A 21,980-nucleotide genomic window follows, 5' to 3' on the forward strand; every position below is an offset into this window, starting at 1 on the left:
TCTTCTCTCAACTTTGCTTTAATTTGTTTGCCGTGGGAGTGGAAAAATGTTCACACGGTTAAGATTTTTTTTCGTCTTCAATATCGTCTATGTTTTGCTTGAGTTCGGTCTGGAATTGATTGGCGCACGTTTTGCGCGTGGCTAATAAAAAAAAAAGGGAAAACATAAATAAATACAAAAGAAAACTTTACTCAATAAGCAAAAAACCAGCGAGAGTACAAGTACACAAATTTTTTATGGGGGCTCCTCACGAAAAATGCATTTCGAAAAATTTCACATTTACATTTGGGGTTTTTCACCGCTCTGCTTTATCTTCTTCGGGTTCAATCTTTATTGAATGTCTGCCCGGCGTCTCCAACTTCTTATATTTTTCTTCTTTTTTTCGAATTTTGGAGGCAACAGCACTTTGTGGGTGCTTAAAACAGCTGACAGGCCCCACTGACAGATTGATGTATGTTGATTCTCCCTTCTGCCGGCTCCCTGCCTCTGCTGAATATTTTCCACACTCTTAATGAAAATATTTCTGTTTGTGCTATTTTCATTTGACTTTGCGGCCTGTTCGAAGATTTATGTCTTTGGCGGGATTTTCGCCCGTCTTTAACCTGAGTTAATTTTTATTGGGGAGGCTAATAGGGCACGCACCTAAGTCGTTGACGTTTGGGCCTCATTTGACATATTTTCTCTTAGACAGAGTGTTTTACAAATTTCGGATTTGCTTAACTTAGGAAAAGGTCAATAACAGCATTAAGGCATTTAAATGAAAGCCAGGCGAAATGATCAACATCTGAGAACTAGTCCCCAATTTTGCTTGCCATCTATGGGGAAATTTAAGGGCAGGATCCAAAGATCCCCTTTGGGAAAAGTAGTACTTTTGACTGACTGCATCGATATATTTAATCCTTAGGAACAGCGTGGAATAATTTGCATTGCTGGTGTATTCTTAAATTAGTAAATTAGTATTATTAATATTAATATTATCAGTCTTAGATATCAGCAGCACTTATAACTGTACTTGAATTATTTTTTATTTAAAAGAGTTCATAGCAGATGAAATTATATTTTTAGGTGTCTCGTAGTTTAATCATTAAGCCAATAGATTATTAATTTTCACTGAATTGGCTTTAGCATTTATTAAGTATCTCTTAACATATTAACCTTTAACGTTGCCCTTAGCAAATATGTATATTTTTGATGCTCTCAAAACTACATAAAGATCATTCTTATATGATCAACAAAGCCTTTGCTAATCATCAGTTTACACAAACAGTTCTAATCAGTTTCGAAACTTAAACAATCTTAAGCTAAGTTTCCGCTCAGATTAAACCGTTTAGACAGTTGTAAATTTATTCAAGTCCATTGACAGTTGCTTGATATATTCCCGCCAAAGATTTGCCAATTTTAAACCCATTTTGCAACGCACCCAAAGGCAAAGCAAAACTGGATGAACGCATAAACAAATATGCCAAAAACATAGTTGAAAAAACTATGTGCAAAATCTCGCGCGCTTACGGAAAAATAAACAAAGCAAATGGAAATCCCACAAAAAATGATTCGGATCCATTTGCTGACCCAAAAAAAGGAGCGCAAAAAGGATAGCCTCTGGAGGTGGAGATTGCCGGTAGCTTGAGGGGGCGTGGCAGTCACTCAGACTGCGGGTATTATTGTTTATCTTAGTGAGAAAATATTTGTTTATTTGCACAGAGACTCTTTTTTGTTGTTCACTTATTTTACGTTTTGCATTAATATTTTTACATTCCACAATTGGTATTGTTTTATTTGGACTTGCACTTACTTTTTATGACTTTTTTGAAAGCCCCTGATTTTTCTTCCTTTTCAAGATGCCGATTAAGTTAAACACCTTTATCTCGATCACTTTGTTTTAGTTTACTGCTGTTTTCCCGCTGTTTATCAGCTGCTTTCGATCATATTTCGTTTGAAATCATATCGGAAAATATTTTTTAAAATTCCAACTGTTACACTTATGCACTTTTCAAACCACTCATGCACGAGTGGCGGTTTTTGGGGGTTTTTTTGGGGTTTCTTTGCTTTGTTGTTAAATTTTTTTTGTTGACCGGTCACACGCACTCTCAAACACAGATGACACTCAGGGCAACAGTACCGTTAATCCAAGCGTCCGTGACCTGCGATCCGTTACAATGCTCGCGTCGAAATAGACTAAACGTATCTTTCAGATACATTCGCTTTCCGTTTTTCGTGTCCAGACGAAAACGTTCGTGTCGTGGAACCGAAGTTGCGACGATGCCCGCCGACAGCCCACGAAGTAGCGCCCTCTTGCGGATTTTATGTGCAACCTCAGTCTTATACGGCTTAACAGTGTTCCAACAGCACGAATTCGATGCAAAATTTCTGAAGAGGAGAATCGAACAGAAACATGCAATATGTTCGACTGGAAAATGTTCAGGCTTGAATCAAACTAGGGAGAAACACAACGAAATCATCCAAGGATTTTGTTTTTATTGTTTTAACAGAATTTGTTTAAGTCCTTTATATTTCTGATTGGAATCGGAAAAGGAAAGGAATTAATTCGACCAAATAGGCTAATTCGATTTCACTTTAATTTGTGGAAAGATGTAACCAAATAAATGCATATGTACATGTATATTTTCATCAAGAAAAATATATTATAAATTACTTTCGAACGTAGTATTGAATTAAAACGATTTATGGCCCTCAATGAGTATTTTAAGGTGGGATATGGAAATCCTGCATAACCGGCCAGAACAACTAAAATTTTTTAATTCCATACTTTCGCACTTTCAATGCGAATTCTACTAAGCAACTCTTAATTTATTCTGTTAATTTCAATATATTTTTAAAATTTTCTGATTTTTTTTATATTTCTAGTTTTTGGAAACCTGATCTAATGTCGGCAACATGTGGGTGGTAAGTTAATCAGCTAGCAAATAAACCAGTGCCAACTTGGCACAAAAACCAGTCAGTTGACAGTGTCAGTTATAATATCTACCTACTTCAAGAACGTGTGTGTAGATGCAGGGCAGGGATAATGAGAAAATTATGATACGATTGACTATGATGAATCGTGGCGTACAGGCCGGTAATTAATATATACTGAAAAAAAATTTGTTATAGTCTTCAGAACAAAAACAAATCAGCGTATATATAAGGAAATCTTTCTTATGTTGACTAATTGTTAAACAAAAAGGATACCAGTCTTGCTGCAAGTCCAATCGATCAAGCATAAACATGACCGACAAAATATTTGTCCTGCCGTTTTATGACCTTACTGATAAACAGGTAGTCCTTTTAGATTGTTTTAGATATACACACAGTACTAGGTAGAAATGCAGATGTTCTTATTTACTTTAAAACAAAACAATGAACACAAAAAGAGATTGGAAGGAGTCTTTTCAAGAAAAAGTATTTTTTTAAAAACTAAATGATAAAAATATATGTTTATAAATTGATAAACAAATCATAGTTTATATATTTATATATAAATTAATTGTACAGAATATGGTGTAAACCTCTTACATTTCATACTTAGTTTAAGTTCCTACAAGAAAGAAAATCCAACGCTGGTGCATAAACTCAGCCACTTAATGAAGCACCTTCGCATCCGGTGCCCCAAAAACCAAGACGATTGCCATCTTGCCCCCGAATTCCCCATTGAGACATGCCGCAAGAAAATCTCCTGACCATATCTACTTATAATTTAAATAGCGGCACGCCCATAAAACAATTTGCCCCGTCTTACAAATAACCCTAGCAAAAGGCAGCAACAAATTTAACACTTAATTGTATTAACAGGCCCAGACATACAAGAAAGGGAGGCACATATATAAATATCTAAGGGGCATGGGTAATCCCAGGCAAAACCAAATCCGGACGCGTGTCCAGTTTGTTGTTGTTTGCTTAGACAGTTTAGGGCCCGCACAAAGGGCCAATACAAAAAGGGGCTATAAGGCTAAGAAAACAAGCCGAGAAGGCCGAGATTGGAACGGGAGGAAGAGATAGGGAGTGGGAGGAGTTCCCCGCTTTGATTGATGATTTTATGACATTGTTTACTCGAGTGATGATGAGAAGAGTAAGCAGATAGCCGGCCATACCATCCTTTGTGTCCTTTCAAGCCGGTGTCGAGTGAGGCTCGCTCCTCGGACCCTCCTAATAATTTCCCCAGTCCGCACGACACTCTCTCCCGCTTTTATGGTCCTTCCCCGGAATGCTATCAATCTTTTGCTTATTAGGGATAATATTACAATTACTTGTAAGTGAGATAAGCCCCAGGGCAGCCGAGAGTCCTTAGTCGGAGCTGGGACTCGGATTTATCCGGGCTCGCCTCGGGTTAAGTGTTCAAGTGGTCTCGCTTTGATCTCGGGATGTGTGCGATTGTGTTGTGTAAACAGATATCAGTTCAAGTGAAGAAGTCAAATGATTGACAAGACGAGTAGGAAAAGATCTTCAAAAGGAATAGTGCTCTTTTCGTGGAAGAATGGATTCGAGGCGCCTATGGTGACTGTTCTGACAGAAACATGCCGCCACCTAGATTTGAACTCATTAATTTCAACTTTAAAAACGACATTTTTCGAACTTCAATATTCAATACAAATGCTAAATATTTTTATTCATAGTTCTTGAGCTTGAGCATAGTCTTGAGCTTATTCACTTTCATAATTAGTTCCTCTTTGCCACTGATCTTGCTTTTTTCCACCACCTTGCCTAGGCATCTTTTAAACTACAGAAAGTAAACTGCCAGAACCGTTGCGACTCCTCTCACCTGTCTCATCTCGGCTCAACCTGTTTCAATTTAGTCATAAACTCGGGCGCACACATATACCTGCAGCCAGGAACACCCGCAGGTTTCAGTTGGGCGCTGTGTTTTGTGTTCCGTCGGTTTGGTCAGGAAGCCAGCTGGTTCCATGGTCACTACACTACGCCGCCGCATGTCCTTTATCCTTTTGTCCTGGCCTGCTTTGATGATAAATTAGACAGCGGGATGTGGAACAAGGGAGGGGCAGACAACATTTGCGGCTCTTTAGTTGGCCTCACCGGCGTTTACCTTTCTTTCGCCTTTCTTCTCCTGAATCCCTCCATTTTTTATTGCTTTATTATGGTCTTCCAGTCGGAGGACCAAGGACCTCTATGGCAGTTGATGTGTGTTTGTGTCTGAGCAGAAGTAACGAAGCCGATGAGTGGTTACATCACCAGCTAATGGCTTGGTAACTGCCAGGGGAATTTGTCAGCCTTCTTCTCTCGCACATCTGATTTAATTGAATTAAACGTTTAAAATTAAATAAATATATATTATATTAATATATATTAAATAAAAATTTGTTAAATAATAATTGAAACATAAAAACAATATCATTAATTAGTAATACATTTGCGCGGTTAAATGCAAGTGAGCATATATAAACATTATATTTTATAACTCTCACATTTTGAAGGAATGCCGGCAAGTGATCCCCACGACACGTGTCATGGAGGAAGAACCCCTAGACGAATTCCCCATTTGTTCTCGATTTCAGCTGCTCTCTTCCCTTGGCAATAAAGAAAAAATAGATCAGCCTTGAACCTCGGAACAATAAAAATTAAACCACGTATTCGATTCGTGCCAGGACTTATTCGCCCCGAAAAGGGGATGGATTTGATATTTGAACACATGTCAAGCTGTCAATGTTTATCTATTTGGGGAAGGTGCCTATCTCTTCTGTCGCACTTTCAACTCTCCACGTGAAGTGGCAGCCGTGAATTGAGGATTATCGGGCGTCTTCTTGATTTATGGTCAGGCAAACACACACCGAATGTACCAAAATTCGAGTTAAAATGTGATTGAAAACTGATAAGCCACACAGGATTGCCTTTGGGGGAGTGGCTTCGAAGGGGGCGGGCGCTTCAGAGGTGCAATGGTGGCATAAAGTGGGTGTAAAAGGGTTGCAAGGGGGTTATTAGTGTAACTGTCAGCTGGGCGAAAGTGTTGAGTGCACGTCCATCAAACTTGGTCTGCGGTCAGTGGACTGGGATTGGGTATTCACAGGAAGGCACTGCGAAGCTCCCTGGAGTTTGTCATGTCCAGTTGAGACTGTACATAGACAAAAAGACTTACTAATCTTTAGATTACTTCTCTGTGACAAATTTACAACCAAATAAACATAGTTGCAATAATTCCTTAATTAAGATTATTATATTATTTAGATTTTTATCCGGAATCGAAAAATGTCTACAATAATTTTCATTACTTAATGTGAAATTTTGATGAACAGAAATAGAATAGTTAGAGCTAGAATTCCAAATAAATGATTAATAGTTGGGCTTGATGGTATTTCTGTATAGCAGTGTTTAATCGGTGCAGAATGTGACATTTTCCAGTGCATGCTGATGCCTTAATTTACCACTAATTTGTGCTTATCTCGCCGCATTCCCCTGACGACTTAGTGCCACATGCTACGCCCGACTTGGGCGGCACTCGGAGCTGCATCAGAGGCATGGGAACGGGGGTTCCTTGGGGAAGCTCCACTTGCAACCGATGCAAATCGCTTTCGCAACGCCTGTTTATGGGAAATTGCGCTCGGGTGAGCAGTCTGGAGACCAACCGACCAAGCTCCAAGTCTGAAACTGGACTTCTCTCAAGCATTTATCGAGGCAAAGGAATTCGGATATTTCTGAGAACTTTGGGACAACTTAGAACTGTTCCTAACATGCAGATTATACAAACAGCCTTTAAACACGTATTAACAGTTTAAAAACTTCTTATTTAATATATAACTATTTTCCCCCAAGATTATTATTTAAGCATAACTATAAATACAATATTCCCAATTCGAATTCATCAGTCAGATTTGAAATCACAGCGGGGTACAAACAAAACATAAGCCAGTTCCACTTAGGGGAACCGTTTGCAAACACTTAAACGTATTTGAAGCATTAAGTGCCTTTGTTTAGTTTTCCGAATAAGCCTTTTAATCAACTTTATTAATATTAATAAGCCGGAGAGCAGGCAACACGGAGAGGCGAGAAACAATGCTAAAACATTCGTCAACAATTATACAATTACACTCCAGGCCAAATTGGCCGTAGAGAAGCTGAGGAACGGAGCTCTTAATGGTAATTCACTTAAATAATCATTAGTCAAACCATTTCAGGGGCCAGCCAGAAGAACCCTTTCTCCGGCAACCGCAAAAAGTGGAATAATGTGGGGAATAATGTATTCTTTTTGTTCGTCTTGTTGTTTTGCCTCTTATTTATAGCTCGAAACTCGGCCTGGAATTGTGTTTTATGCTTTCGGGGTTGATTGCTGGTCCAGAGCTTTGGTTTTGTGTGAGGTTCTGGGCTTGAATTCTGGCCACTCCAATTGAAATTCAAGTGCTCACTTCATTTCCACTTAATTTCTGACGCTGCGACGCGTTGGACTCAATCAAAATAATAAAAATAACAGCGATTTCCCTGAGGGATAACAGGCATCCCTTTGCCTTAGGACCGCATCCTTTTCAAGATTTTTAAAGTTTTTGAAAGTCTGGCATACGAGCTAGCTTCATAAAATAAAAGTAATACAACATATGTACAAATATAGATGTGGCTTATAGTTCTAAATTACCGCTTTTAGGGGTAGAATAACATGCATGTCCGTTTCCGTTTGGGTGCAGCTCGTATCAAAAAACCAAGTTGCATTCGATTCGATATGAGTAAGTAAACACTTTTTCCTCAATTTTCTTAGTGCAGCAATTATTCACTTATTTCAAAAGCCATAACCACCCCAGAAAACCCCAACAAAGGCGCTTTTGTTCTCATTATCATCAACATTGGACTCGTGCTGATTCCTGGCCGTCCAGACAAACACTTTTCCTTTCCTTGATTGTGTGCATTCGCCACTCTCAAGGACACGGACACATGCTCACACTCGTGTGGGCTGACTAACCACAGACACGCCCACAGCTGTAGCCGCCTCCTCCTCCAGTTTTCCATTTTCCAGGGCCAAAGGCACGCGACAGACCAAATGACTCAGCAATTGTAAAGTTCAACAAACCTGGGGGATTGACCATAAAACTATAAAAACATAAAAACCAAACGAGAATAAAAAAAAAAACGCTGTGAGGAATGGAAAAGCAGGAATCTAAATAGTGGCAAACATGCATTGGGAATTGACATTTATGACCCGGCATAAAAACCATATTTGTGCCGACCTGACCATGTGTTGTGTGGGCCAGCTTGGCTTTCGGCCTGGCTTGATACTTCGTCCTGGTCACGCGTCTGTCTGAGTTTTCCTCCCCTTGGTTTCTTGCTCAGACCGCTCGCTGGATGTGGATGACTACCTTCGGCGAAAGTGAAAAATTTGCCCAGGAACTAGCATTTAAATGAGGTCACTATTCGAATTTGCGTTACCCTGAAAAATGTCTTTAAACGTATTAAGGTTATTCAAAACTATTCATATCTTTATCGTCTTGTCAAATCATTTTGTTAAGACTTAAATCAATAATTCAGAATGTTAATAATTATAAAAAATCCACTTTTAAGATCAAACCTATCTTAAATATTTAATTTATTGTAATATTTATTTTGAACCAAATATGATATACCCAAAAATTGTAAGTACTAGTAACCTCGAGAAACTGCAACACAATTCATATTTAAGCAGGACAGTACACAATGGAGCTGAACTGAAAAAAACGAAGTCGGACTGCAAATTGTGTGGGTGTTAAAAGGAGGGTGCGAGTGAGAGGAGAGCATTGTGGAATAGGGAAAGGGCATATGCCGTGCCGACAGGGTGTGTTATATGGGTGGACCTCCCTTACCATCCATTTACCACACTCCTTTTCCTCTTGTACTGTTGCCATGGCATTGCAGACTTAATTAATTTCAGCACGCAAAAAGCTGCAACTGCCACTCAAAAGTTATTCATTATAATCCAAATGATTCATGACAACAAAATGCACAAATTGAACCATAATTTTTTCCCGACTTCTCTCATTGTGGTTTTCACTTGGGGGTGTAAGTGCATAAAAGGTGAGTAAACTGAATTGATCATATAAGATAAAATGTAACTACAAATTACATTTTTCATTCATCCAAGAAAAGTTAAGGATTTTTAAGACAAGTGTCAAAGCAAAAACGTTGCCTAATAGCTGTCCTCAAGTAAAATGATATACCACTCTTTGGCGAGCATTTTCATCCATCATTTCGTATTACACAACATGTGCAAAATTATAAAAAAAAAAACACCAAACTAAAAGCGTCGCAACGGGTAGCACATTTTTACGGTAATTTAGTGCAAAGGCTTGACCAGACCCAAACACAAAAAATATATGAAAAGGTGTTCAACACCCGACATTTGTTCAGCTTCGGTAGCGACGGCAGCTGCCACTGAAATTAAATCCTCCAATCAATTTAAAACTCAACGAAAATAAGAGAGAAAAAGTTAAATCCACGAGGGTAACCGGTTCTTATGCAAAGCAGCTTGCATGTCGACGGGTCCAAGGTATCCCCTTTTTTCGTTTCCCCACTCTCTTTTCCCGGAGACCAGTCCCCCAGTCCCCAGTCTCCAGACTTCAGTCCCCATGTCTCTGTCTCTGGTGCAGCAAAAAGGTGTTTGTGTGCCGACAACGGCAACAATAAAAACCAATCATGGCCAACAACAAGCTGAACAACAATTGCCAGCTGGCGACGGAATACATTTGTGCACCTGATGATCCGTGGCCAAGACGCGTGCCAAATGTGACAACAAAGGATGTGAATGCACATCGATGGTTGTCTGCAGAACGAGGGGAGGCAATCCCATGAACGAGGTAGTAAAGAAGCCCCCCTCACAGAAAGGGGTATGTGCAGCATATGTCTGGTGGAAATCGAAAGTCGAACTCTCGGTAGCAGGTTTTCCCACTCCTTGAGAGGAATACATAAAGGCAATAAAACCCCACCAAACTAGTGGCTGATGATTATTGCTCATGGGGTGCAACAGATTTGAATGCATTTGCAGACTATCACAGAACTTTAAGTGGTGCAGATAAGTGCTGCAAGGAAAGTTGAAGCAACTAGTGAGGTAGCTGCGTTCTGTACTAAAGAAGCTGTGATATATAATTACATTGCTTTTCATACCCAGTACTAGCAGAGTAAAAGAAAAGAGAGAAAGAGATGTGTTGAAAAGTATCTACTCTACAAAATATTTATATTCTTGATCAGAATTATTAGCCGATTCGATCTGAACTCGGGATCTATAAAACTAGAGCCACTCCCACTATCCGCTACTCATTTTGTGTTTTATATTTGTCTTGCTATGACGTGTTTGTTTTAAAATTGAAAAATATATTTGCAATTTAATATTTTTAGTTTCGATTGACAGCTTATCTGCTAGAATAATTGCTTCAATTTAAGAAAAAGTCGATTTAAATCAAGCGTATATATTGCATTTTCACGCAGTTATGAATTATGAACTCGTTATAATAATAAGGTTTTTGCCTAAACGATTCTAATTTACATTTATGGACTGAACGAGCGCTCTTCTAAAAATATGTAACCGAAATATACAAAAATAATTATCGTTTAAGTTTTTTTTAAACAAATTTTATGAAAATGTTTATAGCACTAATTGCTAATCAGTACAACCTTATAATAATAATAGTGCAAAAATATTTTCTATTTGCGCCAGTTAATTACAAATATTTTTTTTCTTTCTGTTATGGTTATGACAATATACGAAATTAATTAATCTGTTTGGTTTTCAATTAATTGCGTGTGCTACCTTTTGGCGGCTCACCTGGCAACTGTAATAATATTAAAATACATTACGCATTCACGGCTAGCAGCGATTCGTAGTGAAAAGTTTGCAACATTAACGAACCATTAACAAGTTGAGGCCAATAAATTTTTATTATGGCCAATTAAAAGCAAATAAAATCGGCAACAAGACGGTATAAAAAATGGGCACAAATGCCCAACAAATTTCGATTAGTCGAGCGGGGCGAGAACTTAGGTCCGTGTGTGTGCTTTGGTTTTTGTCGTGTGGTAGGCCACGCCCACTTGCCCCATCCCTCCATCATCCCCACAACATCGCCCCAATATCCCCTCTCATCAACTCCACTTACACATTTGCGCCGCAAAATGTTGCCACTGTTCGCCGTTGCAGCACGTTGCATTGATTTATTGCGGCTGAATTAGAAGTCAGCAGATAACGAGCCACGAGCGGCCCGCCGGAGGAAGAGGAAGAGGAGCGGCGGTCCAGAGCGGACGGCGGTGGTCCAAGGAGGGGCAGGGGCGGCCGTATCAGCGGACGGAGCAGCCGAGACACTGCCATTGTTCTAGATACAAAATAGGCGGCAGTTTTGGAACTGGACACCGTGGAATCGACAGCCCAAATTGTGATAAAAATGCATACAAAAAATTGAAATAAAAAAATACTAATAATTTGACAAAAAAAATATAATAAATCAATGATTATTGAGAAGGCAATTTTAAATATACAATAATTTAAAGCCTCTTTCTAAGTATATTACACCTATATTACCCACTCGATATATCAGAAAGTTTTTAAATTAAATTAATTACACGCTTAATAATAACGACATAACATTCTATATGTTTGTTAAGCTATGTCATGTTTATGCGTTTCCCATTTCATGAAATGGACAAACATAATTTCTGAAATCCTTGGCAAGCTCATTTAGCTGAAGGAGATTACACTTTCCAACTTGAAGATATTGTTAATATTTAGGTAGTAAATATGTAATTTGTATTAAGAAATAAAGTTTGAATATTTAAAAATCGAATAAATAAGTTGTACGATCACAGCGCATAAATACATATGTCCCGACAAATATATCTCACTAACATGAACTAAAAAGCAAAAAAAAATAATTTAGTCCTATAGTTTTTAGCCAACCCACACCAAATCACACCCATTGTTTTTGACCCGGGACTAGACTCTCTGGCATCGTTGGCCCGAAGCAACTTAATACGCACGCGTAATCGTATATTTATTTAAATTTATTGCCGCCAGCTAGAAATTTAGCTACCGTGGAGCTCCAACTCTCTCTGTCTTTTTGGAAATTGGGGAAGGGGGAAAAGTGGGGAAATGGTGGAGTTAAGGGAGATCGTTGGCCACTAAAGTGAATTTCTTTTGTGCGCTCTCGACGCGTCTACGTGCAGCATAAGAAATATTCAATTAATCACACTTTATGGTTTAGTTGAACATTTGTTGCAATTTTTCTTGCTTTGCTCTTGACGCTTTATTACAATTGTTATTTGCCCCTGGCTGCTTGACCCCTTGTGCTTCTTGTTCTGACCATGTTTCCAACTTGTAAGCAATTAAATTGGTGCGTATGTGAGGACCAAAGGATGGGATTGTGAGCATGACTTTCAGCTTTGCTTAATTAATTGCACTCAGTGCTGAAGCTTCAGCTCCTACAGAGTATCCTCCGCTCGGAGTCCTCCTGTCTCATCCTCATGTCCACTTCGGTACTTATTCTGCTCGGTTTTAAGACATTAAGCATTTGTGAGAAATACGATTAGAGCTACTTGGCCAAAAGCGAGAGCTTGGAGTGTGTGGACTGCGTGTGGATGGCATTCTGATTGGCAATGAAGTTGGCAACACTATTTTTCCCACTTCCTAATAGCAATTGAATCGATTGCACGATTTAAGAGCAACTGCAAAAAAGTAGATTTAAACTGTATATTAAATTTATTATATTATATTTGATTGCAGATTACAAGTAATACAAAGTTCCAAAGCCTTAAATATTTTCCACGAACTGCAAATTTTTTCCCTTTTCTTATGATGTCATAAATTAGGTATTTTAAAAAGCCCCAATCGAACAATCAAATATCGAAGTTTCCATTTGCTCAAAGTCTGATTATGCAGCCAAGTAGCAGATGTGGGCTGACTGAGTGCCTCATCATTTCCGAACCGAGGGCTTGTAAAACTGTCGCGTGAATCACGCTAACGTGCTAATTTCCCTCTTTTTCGCCAGCTGCCCAAGCCCCTTTTCCAAGCCCCCGAATGAATTGCACAATTTTCGTGCGGTTTGCTATATGTTTCTATAATTTTTTGCGGGTGCTGCCAGACCGCGCCTAATTAGGCCCCGCTAATGGCAACAGTCGCGCAGTCTCAGCTGCAAGTCACGAATCGCCTATTTAGGCCCAATAGCCTCCTGCCCAATTCATGCCCCTTCATTTCCCCACTCAGTCTGAGTTGGCAGATTTTTGCCGCCCCATAATGTTTGATTTGCATGAAATTCGATCAAGAATAAAATTGAAAAAAAAAGGAAATGAGAAATGAAATTTTCGGGCAAAAGTAAACACAACAATACATCAATTTAAAGGGAATAGGGGGTTTTGTAAATGACAATAGATGCATTAAAAGATTTGTAAAGTTATAAAGATCAGGATTATTCCCATTTTAACAAATAAGAAGTTGCGCTTACACAGCTTAAACTTTTATCGTACATTCCAAACCTCCTATTTTTCTTGTATTAATTTATGCTTATAATGCACTTTTAATGTGCGGCAAATGGGAAAATATTCAGGCGCTTATCAACACTGATAATGATTAATTTTTGGTTGCATTTGCGGCTACGCTTTTCCAGTCTTATCCCCTTTGGTTGTTGTAGATTTGTCAATTGTAATTGCAATTAAAGCCAAAAAAAAATCGCCATAAAAATAAATGACAAATGAAAGTGGTTATTTTCCCTGTGAATCGCTGTTGTTGCTGGGATATGGAAATATAATTTTGTAATTGTAATTGCCATGCATATTTAAAATGGAGGTCAGCGTTGCGAAATTGATTCGGGGAGATTAATGATTGAAATACAGAGGAAAGAATGACTCTGTGAATGGGAAATATTATGCTTGTTTTATCGAGTTTACTGGACAATGAAATGTTGAAATCGCTTTATGAAAAATGCATTCTGATTAATATTGATGGGCGTTAGCCAAAGTTCAAGGGATAAGGCAAAGGAATTTTGCTTTTATTATTATGTAAAATCCCAAATAAATGCACAGCAAAGCTGCAAATGGAATTGAAAAACGCTTTGAATTAGTTTCACTGGTTAATAAATCAAATATTAAAGAGAAGAATATTTACAAAAGCTTTAATGTACTATTTTTACATATTTGACTTTAATGCAAATATTTTGTTAATGTTGAAATCAGGATAGCAATGGAGCTACCGCATTTTCCTTTATCTCCCCAACATTTCCATTGTTGATTGACATTAAACCAATTTTGTGCGCATATTGATATGTTTATTGACAAACTGTGGAAACTGAAGTGATATGTACGGAATTTTTTCGTTAAGAATTTTACCCTTGAATTTGGGCGTTTGGGTGCTTGCGAGGATCTTATGATAAACAAAATGTTCCAAAATTTATTTTAGTGCAAATGTTTAATATTCATAACGTATATCAAATCTGTATGCTAGCGTTGCAACCAAATGCTCATTTAGAGAATTCTTAATTAATAATCCAAATTTGTTGTATATTAAACTTAGGTTAATTTTAAAATGTTCTTTATTTATTTCTTTTATTGTTAGGTTATATATGGTACCTAATTATAAAGCCCATGTAACTTCCTGAAAAGTGTATTTAAGCGGATTAAAGGGTGTTAAGTGGTTCCGCATTCCTGAATCCATGCCTCCTTGTTTATTTTTGCCAACCTGGTTTCGATTGCCATGGAGGCAAGGCAGACCGAATAAATCAAATTACCGGGGGAATGCTGGCAGCATTGGATCGGACTTTTAATTGCGCAACAAACATTTACAATTGTTGCCTGTCTTAACTTAACCAATGCCGAAACTGGGAGGTGAAATTTCAGTCTGGCAAAGAGATATGAAAAAGCCAAATGGCCAGACGCCGCATAAATTGCCATGAAGTGCAAAAGTTAAGGCTCATTAATCATAAATGTTAAGGCCTTCCGCTCGCTCCTGAAGCTGCGTGGGTTGTTTTCTGGTGGGTTGAGTGGGTGCAAAAAAAAAAGACAGAGGGAACTGTAAATTGTTTGGTATTAGTATGCGATTCTCCTTGCCCTCAGTAGTCTGAATCCTTCGCTTCCCTCTTCATATGCCAGACTTTTCCGTTGTGAGAGGCTCAGCGTTTTTAAGGATTAACATATAAGTGGCAGAAAAAGTTAGCACAATGAATGTAAATAAATAAAATAATTGATGGCCTGCTGGAAGTAAGGGTTACGCGGATATATCTGCTAACAGATGGATCTATAAATAAGAGAAATGTGTGTAAGAAAGTGAAATATTAAGGGAGCTTTTTGAGCCATTTTATAGGTTTAGATTTTGTTAGGTGATGCATCATACAACTCGACAGGTGATAAAACGCTCAACACATAAATAAACCTTAAGAATAGGAGTAGGATAACCCCTAACTAGGATTTTATATTTATATTGTTCTGAAATATTCTTTCTATTTTTTTATACTGGACAATTTCCTCATCATTAAATACTTCAGATCCCTTATTAAGCTATTAATTTCAAACGCATTCCCTTTTGCACTTCAATTTTCTAGTAAATGAATTGTAGATTAAAGGAATGTCAACATTCTTTGGGTTTACATTTCATATCGCGGGGCCTAAGGGAGTGGCACGAATGGGATGGGCATGTTCAAATTGAGTAACTTCATCAACTTTCTCTTTCCATCAAAGGCAACTCAGGCCGAGCTCGCACAGCGGGAACTCTAACCACTCGAAAGGACCCTCTCACCCACACACATCCACACTTTTTACATGGCTTATTTAGCATAATTACAGTCCATTACCTGGTCACGCTGTCCCACTCTGAAGTTTCCTGGCCCCCCACCTCGTCCTCGAGGGTTAGGCAAATTGCCGGCAGGCAGGGTTTCGGCCAGAGGTGCCATATGTTGTCAACTGGAAGTGGCATGCTGACCAAAATGGCCAGCGGACACCACCATCCCCTCCGCCAGCACCCCTGGGCGCACTTTTTTACGTTGGGAAAATGTAAATTTAATGAGAGAGTCGCAGCATTGCAACGGAGAAATATTTAGCAAACATTATTTACATCAAAATGCGGCAACAGCTGCCACAAACAGCCACTGTAAAGCGAGGAGGAGGAAATGGGATGGTTGCAAGTGAAATGCAGGGAACGGAATTCAATATAGAGGCGTGCTCGAAATTAATCACGAACAGGAGAATTATGAAATGTGTGTTCCATAAACTGGAAGAGTATATTGCGCCAAATGTTCTTAGATGAAAATTAAAGCATTAAATACTGTTAAGCGATATTTTTCAACTGTATACCAACAACTTGTACAAAACAAGAAAAAACCACAAATTTTAAAAAAAAATTAATTTATCATTAATTTTTTCCACGGCCACACAGCCTTTTAACCACTCACAATAACTCAATTGGCAGCCTGATATTTGCTCAAAGTCAACTGCGGTCAGTTGGTCAATCAAAGGGTCAAATGCTCACATCACTGGTCACTGTTCCAGTCAGAATTTTGAAACGGGTAAAATTGGGAAGGCAAAAGTTGGTCTAGCGCTTGACATTGCCTATGCTTTTTAGCCAGTTTAATTAAAATGCAAGTAGGCAATTTATATACACTTCGGGTGCCGCGCAGGACAAAAATAGAAGGGAAAACAAAGGGGGAAATCGGTTGGGATGGAGTGGAAAAACAGAGTGGCAAACGAGGAAAATAGGGGGACAACTGTGTGTGGCCATTAGGCCGGGTCTTTTTGATTTATGTTTTTACACGCTTAAATGAACTGTGGGCTCCAGAGCTCTCGGCTCTCGCCACTCGACCAATCCTCCCCATGGAAAATTTTTGCACATGAATGAGTTAAACTTTCCAAAGCGAATGAAAAACATAAAATAAAAATGGAAAGCTTGTTTAAAAGCAGAAAATATTTTTGCGCCAAAGATGGAAGAGATTAAAGATTCTTTTGCCATCCAATTTGCCCAATAATCCCATCGAATTGACCAGAAGAGAGGTTTAAAAGGGTTATGGTGGTTTTTTAAATAAAATCGCATAACACATATTGCTTTAAAATTGCAGTTCAGCCTATCGTATTCACAGAATAAACTCGATAAGTATATACAAATTCCAAGATCGTAAATGTCAATGATTTAACTCCCAATCAATAGATTACAGTAAGATACTATAATTTTTAAGATTTGGTAAAGCTAAAAGAGGCTATAGCCAAAATAAATAAATACTTAACTAAGAAAAGTCCAAACATCTTTTTTAATTCGAAGGCTACATAAGTCAAGCAATAAAGCAGACGTTACCCAGGCGATTGATGTCATTTAAAACTCCTTGGCCAAGCCATCCAAACGAAGTGAAATACACGATTATTTATTCGGCATTTTTGTGTTTTGTTTTTCTTTTCTTTTCACCCTCAGCACGCAACTGCTGCCTGACCTCTGACCTCCACCCCCACTCCCAAATCGAATAGGAATCGATCGATTCAGGGGAGAAACGCAGCGAAACGAGCCAAAATGCATTGTCAAACTATCGAATTCTTAAATTGCAACTGACAATCAAGTCACGTGCAGCACACTAAACTAAGGCACGGAAAATACAAAAAAAAAGTTGTTGGTGATGCATTTAGAAATGGAATTTTTAGGGGATGTATTGACCTCTGGATAAATCCCATTTGTACGAAATTCATTGAAAAGTGAAATATACTCGTTAAATAAAGATGTACCTAATTACAAAATAGTTAAAGACGATAATAGTACTTTAATTCCTTAACTATTAGCTTAATTAATGTACGCACATGCTTCTACTGTAAATTATAGGTGCCGCATAACACAAATTATATGAAAGGTAAACTTGCGTTAGCTTTTTGTGGATGTAATGAATTTTGTATTTACCTAATCAACTTTGTTGATTGCGGGGCATCCAAAATGGGTTCGCTTGACCAAAAAGCAAACAAACAAAAACGACACGAAGCCAACAGAGCGAAAAAACACTTCCAAGGCCAGCGAAGCCACTTTCATTTTGCGGCTGAGTAAAGTTTCCAATTTGCACTGAGATATTTAAACTCTAATTAAAATGCAGAAACGCTGGCCCAGGAAGTAGGAGAAGCCAGCAGGCTGCACTCATTCTTATTTAGATAAACAACTTTAACTCAATTTGCAGCAGCTGCCCCGAAAAAATATTTACACAGGTCTAATTGAATTTTCAATTAAGACACGCTGCAAATGCCTGGCGAAAACTTAGCAAAAAGACGAAAAAAAATCCCGAGAAAATGAAAACGAATCCCGAAGCTAGCCAAATGAGGCATACAACAAATATTAAGCATACGCCGTGTGCAACCGCAAAAGTGGCCAACGAGAGAGAGAAAAAAGGAGCGAGGATGTAGAACCAGTAAAGGAAATCCATTAGCCAAAATGTGCAAATATAAAAGCGAGGATCTCCGGTTGCACAGCTACCTATTTGAGCCTAGGCGCAAATGAAACCAACGACATGCAAATAAACAAGTTTCCAACACATACTCCTGCCGAAAAAATATGTAGTATCCAAAAAATAGCCAAACAAAAAAGAATATGTGGGGGTAGAAAAATGAAAGCCCGACGAAGCAAAATGCGCCATCAACAGTCAGATTTGCATGTCGCTGGAGGAGGGGTTTCGATGGGGGTCCCTGTGGGGGCGGTGGTGTACAGTGTGAAAGGCTTGAAGTGGAGTGGTGCGACGGTGGAGCAGTGTTGCTGCCGAGTTGCTCTAATGTTGTAGCTAAAGAGAGAGCTTATTCGGAGTTATATCAAAAATTTGATATTTTTGAAACCCATTTGGCGTGAAAACGATAATGTTAAAAGATAATGTAATGGATACCCAAGAGAGCTATACATTAGGAACTTGTCTAATTCTTAGATACAAATAATTTCGCATATTTTTTCTCATTCTACTAATACTCTCGCATACAAATATTACTTAGTAAAAAAGAAATTTGCGATTCTGGTTCTGGAATCAGGTCGGTAGTATATGCTTTCTTGCTTAGCTATAAATTAGCTGAAAATGCAGCATCCTTTGAGAACACACACACGGACTAGCCATAGAAGTTTACAAGTGCGAAATTGCATTTCATGAAAGTGTCCTTGGCTTTACTATGAGAACACACATTGGTTCTTTTTCTACGTTCGTATTTTGTTTGTTGTTGTTTAACTTTTTGTTGGAGGTGATTCACTCTCTTTTTTCCGTGCAGCCTTAGTCGCCGCCAACGCTTTTTAAATTCACTTATTCAAATTTCTTTTAGGCGACCACACACACACACAGACAGAGATGCCCACAAACACGGTCGCAGGAAGAGGCACATGCATTGTTTGGACATGTCACGTGCATAACGAATTTGTTACCGAAATCTGTTTTTGATTTAGTGAACAGCTTGCACTTTTTCAGCGCTCCTTCCTTGCCAGCGTTTTTGCGCTCTGCCATTTTTTGTGTTGATCTGAGAACTTGAAATAAATTGAATTTGTCAGAACTCAGCCTGGAGGCGGCGCAAAAAGGTGGGCTATTATTGATGATTTGTGGACTGTGGAAGTTAGCCCCTAGACGGTCCAACTAGGTTGTAACAATATTTGAATATCTAAATGTCTAAGCGTTTTGTACAATATTAATATCTAAAATATCAATGTATTTATAGATTCATTAAAATCTCAAAATGAAGAAGCAAACGACTTGTATACCCTTAACTCGAAAAGTAGAAGGGTGTAATAGGTTCGTTCCATGCAATAGTTTAAATAAAGCGATACAACTATTCTCGATTTGGATTGATAACCGATTCAATCTGGCCAAGTACCTCTGTCCGTCCGTATGTCCGTCTGCCTGTCTGTGTGAATGCAGGGAATGTGGTATCAATACAACTGTATTAGACATACAAGTTTTATTGACGGCAACATTTTTCGTCCATTGTTTTATTATTTGGCTTTTAAATTCCTACCGATATTCCAACAATAATTCTGGAATCTCCGTTTATGTAGATGTGCAACGTGTGTAAAGGATGCTACCATAAGTTGTGAGAAGAATTCTTTAATTGATATCTTATTAAGAAATAAATTATTTCAAATTTCATTCCATCAATTGAAATATATAAAAACTACCTTTAGATAAGTTAAGTTTAATTACCCGACTTTTAAGTCTACAGATAAATATATAATTTTAAGCTTTATATTTACCAATCATTTTGTTGAATGGGTACTTATAATTCCTTTTAAGCCGTAATAGTAAAGGAAAACGTTGAAAAAAACACTCCCTTCTTAATGGCTTGTCCAAAACTGCTTAACTGGTAATCAAGAGCTTTTGGACGAAAACTTTTTGCGCTTGAATCAAATCAGCATTTTTGGCGGTCTGATTAATGTGCTTGTGTCCAGAAATCAATCAATTCGTCGAACAAAGTTCGCCCACTCGTTTGCTTAGATTTTTATTGCCTTCTCTGACGATCTGCGCCTTTAATTTCTGGCTTCTTCTCCCATTTTGCGTAGAGTGGAGTGTAAATGCGGCACGAGTGGACCTAATTAACACGTCCATACATCAATCATCTGGCCAGCGAAGGAAGAAGAGTTCAGCGATGCGGATTATTGTGCGTAAATTACTCAGCTGGTCCGGCAATTTGGGCGACGGGTGGGAAAAAAGGGGGTGGACACGTGACCTTTGCCCCGGGCTTTAAGCACGCTTTAAGTTTTTCGCCAACGTCATTGTCGTGGTCTGTCATGTTAAGTTTCCTTTTGGCTTGAAAACTTGTTCCCATGCTAAACTGTCAGTTTGCATTTTGTTGCACGCAGCATTGGATGGTTTTTGGGGGGGGTTGGGGGTGGTGGCGGTTCATAGGGGGGCGTCTAAATGGTAGGGGCGTGGCAGCGTGATGGGGTCAGCCCGAAGCTGCTGCTGCGTCGCTTATAAATGACATGACATCAAAGCGTAACAAGCGGCACTAAATCTAAACGATGCACGCATACATGTACAACGCTCAGATGGATACACTGGAAATAAAAGTTATTGTATTTAAATTTTAAATGCATATTTCTTATATTAATATTTACTGGAAAGGCAACGGTAACCACTACTCTTTTTGCGAATGAATCTGAGAAACACAAATATAAATATATTTATAGAAATATGCATTGCGATCATTTAGGTGAAGCTCTTAATTAATTGCTAATGAATTTTTCCGGTAAGTGGCTTTCGATACTGATATTTCAAAGTGCAGGACATTCACACTCGCACGGACGCACACTCGCAGACGGACAGCTGTCGAGCTGTTAAGTCTCCGGCGGACAGAAAGGATGAGTCCGCCCGGCTTGCGGGCAAAAGGGGGTGTGGTCGAGCGACGATTTTGTGCGGCTGCTTTGGGTTTTGGCTTCAGTGGCTTGTTGTGTTTTATTTTTTCTGTTTTAAATTGGCGCGAAAAATTAACGAAACTGAAATCAATTTTTTTGCTTCCGCCCAGGGAGTTCGATATATTTTTCACACAAAAAATGCATAAACAAAAAAAAAATTATCACATATTTAAATTATATCACAAATTAAGCTGAAACAGAACTATGGCAACTGTTCAGCTCACATCGAAAAATCTCAATTTCAAGTCTCAATCCGCCGCAAAAACATCGATGAGCGCCGTTTGTCAGGTAAAAATTGAAATTTTAACGCCATAAAATCAATAAAAATGTTTTCGCCAATAACCTTTTGCCAGCCAAACACAAATAATTCCTGTTTATATTTGTTTTAGTCAACGCGCATAAATTTAATGGGAAGCACTTGAACCAAAAATGGCTTAAATTATGGCCGTTTCATATAAAGTGTCAGGTTGCTCTCTGTATCGTATACGTATGTGTTTTATGTCCTTTTGTAGCTTAACTCGTTTTCATCAGAGAGCTGCGCAAACAAACGTTGACCAGCATGACTGGAATTTTGGTTTGAAAAATTCTTTCGCAGCGAACAGAATGTTTGAAAACAAAAAGTGTAATAAAATGTATTGGGAAAAGTGGGAAAACAAAACCATTCTATGACCAGGTCCAGCCAGTCAGCATTGGTTTGTGTTGAAGAGAAAATCAAATA

General features: G+C 38.5%; 1 protein-coding gene across 2 annotated transcripts in view; it reads right to left on the reverse strand.

The window, feature by feature from the left end:
- The window catches only part of LOC117144032, a 71,386-nt gene extending 69,221 nt beyond the window's left edge, over nt 1–2,165 (reverse strand). For both annotated transcript variants that reach the window (XM_033309006.1, XM_033308998.1), the window contains exon 1: nt 1,793–2,165. The gene's annotated coding sequence lies outside the window, so the exon portion shown is untranslated. The remainder of the gene's footprint in view (nt 1–1,792) is intronic.
- Nucleotides 2,166–21,980: the final 19,815 nt, after the last annotated feature.

This window comes from Drosophila mauritiana, chromosome 2L (assembly GCF_004382145.1).
Source record: "Drosophila mauritiana strain mau12 chromosome 2L, ASM438214v1, whole genome shotgun sequence".
NCBI lineage: Eukaryota > Metazoa > Arthropoda > Insecta > Diptera > Drosophilidae > Drosophila > Drosophila mauritiana.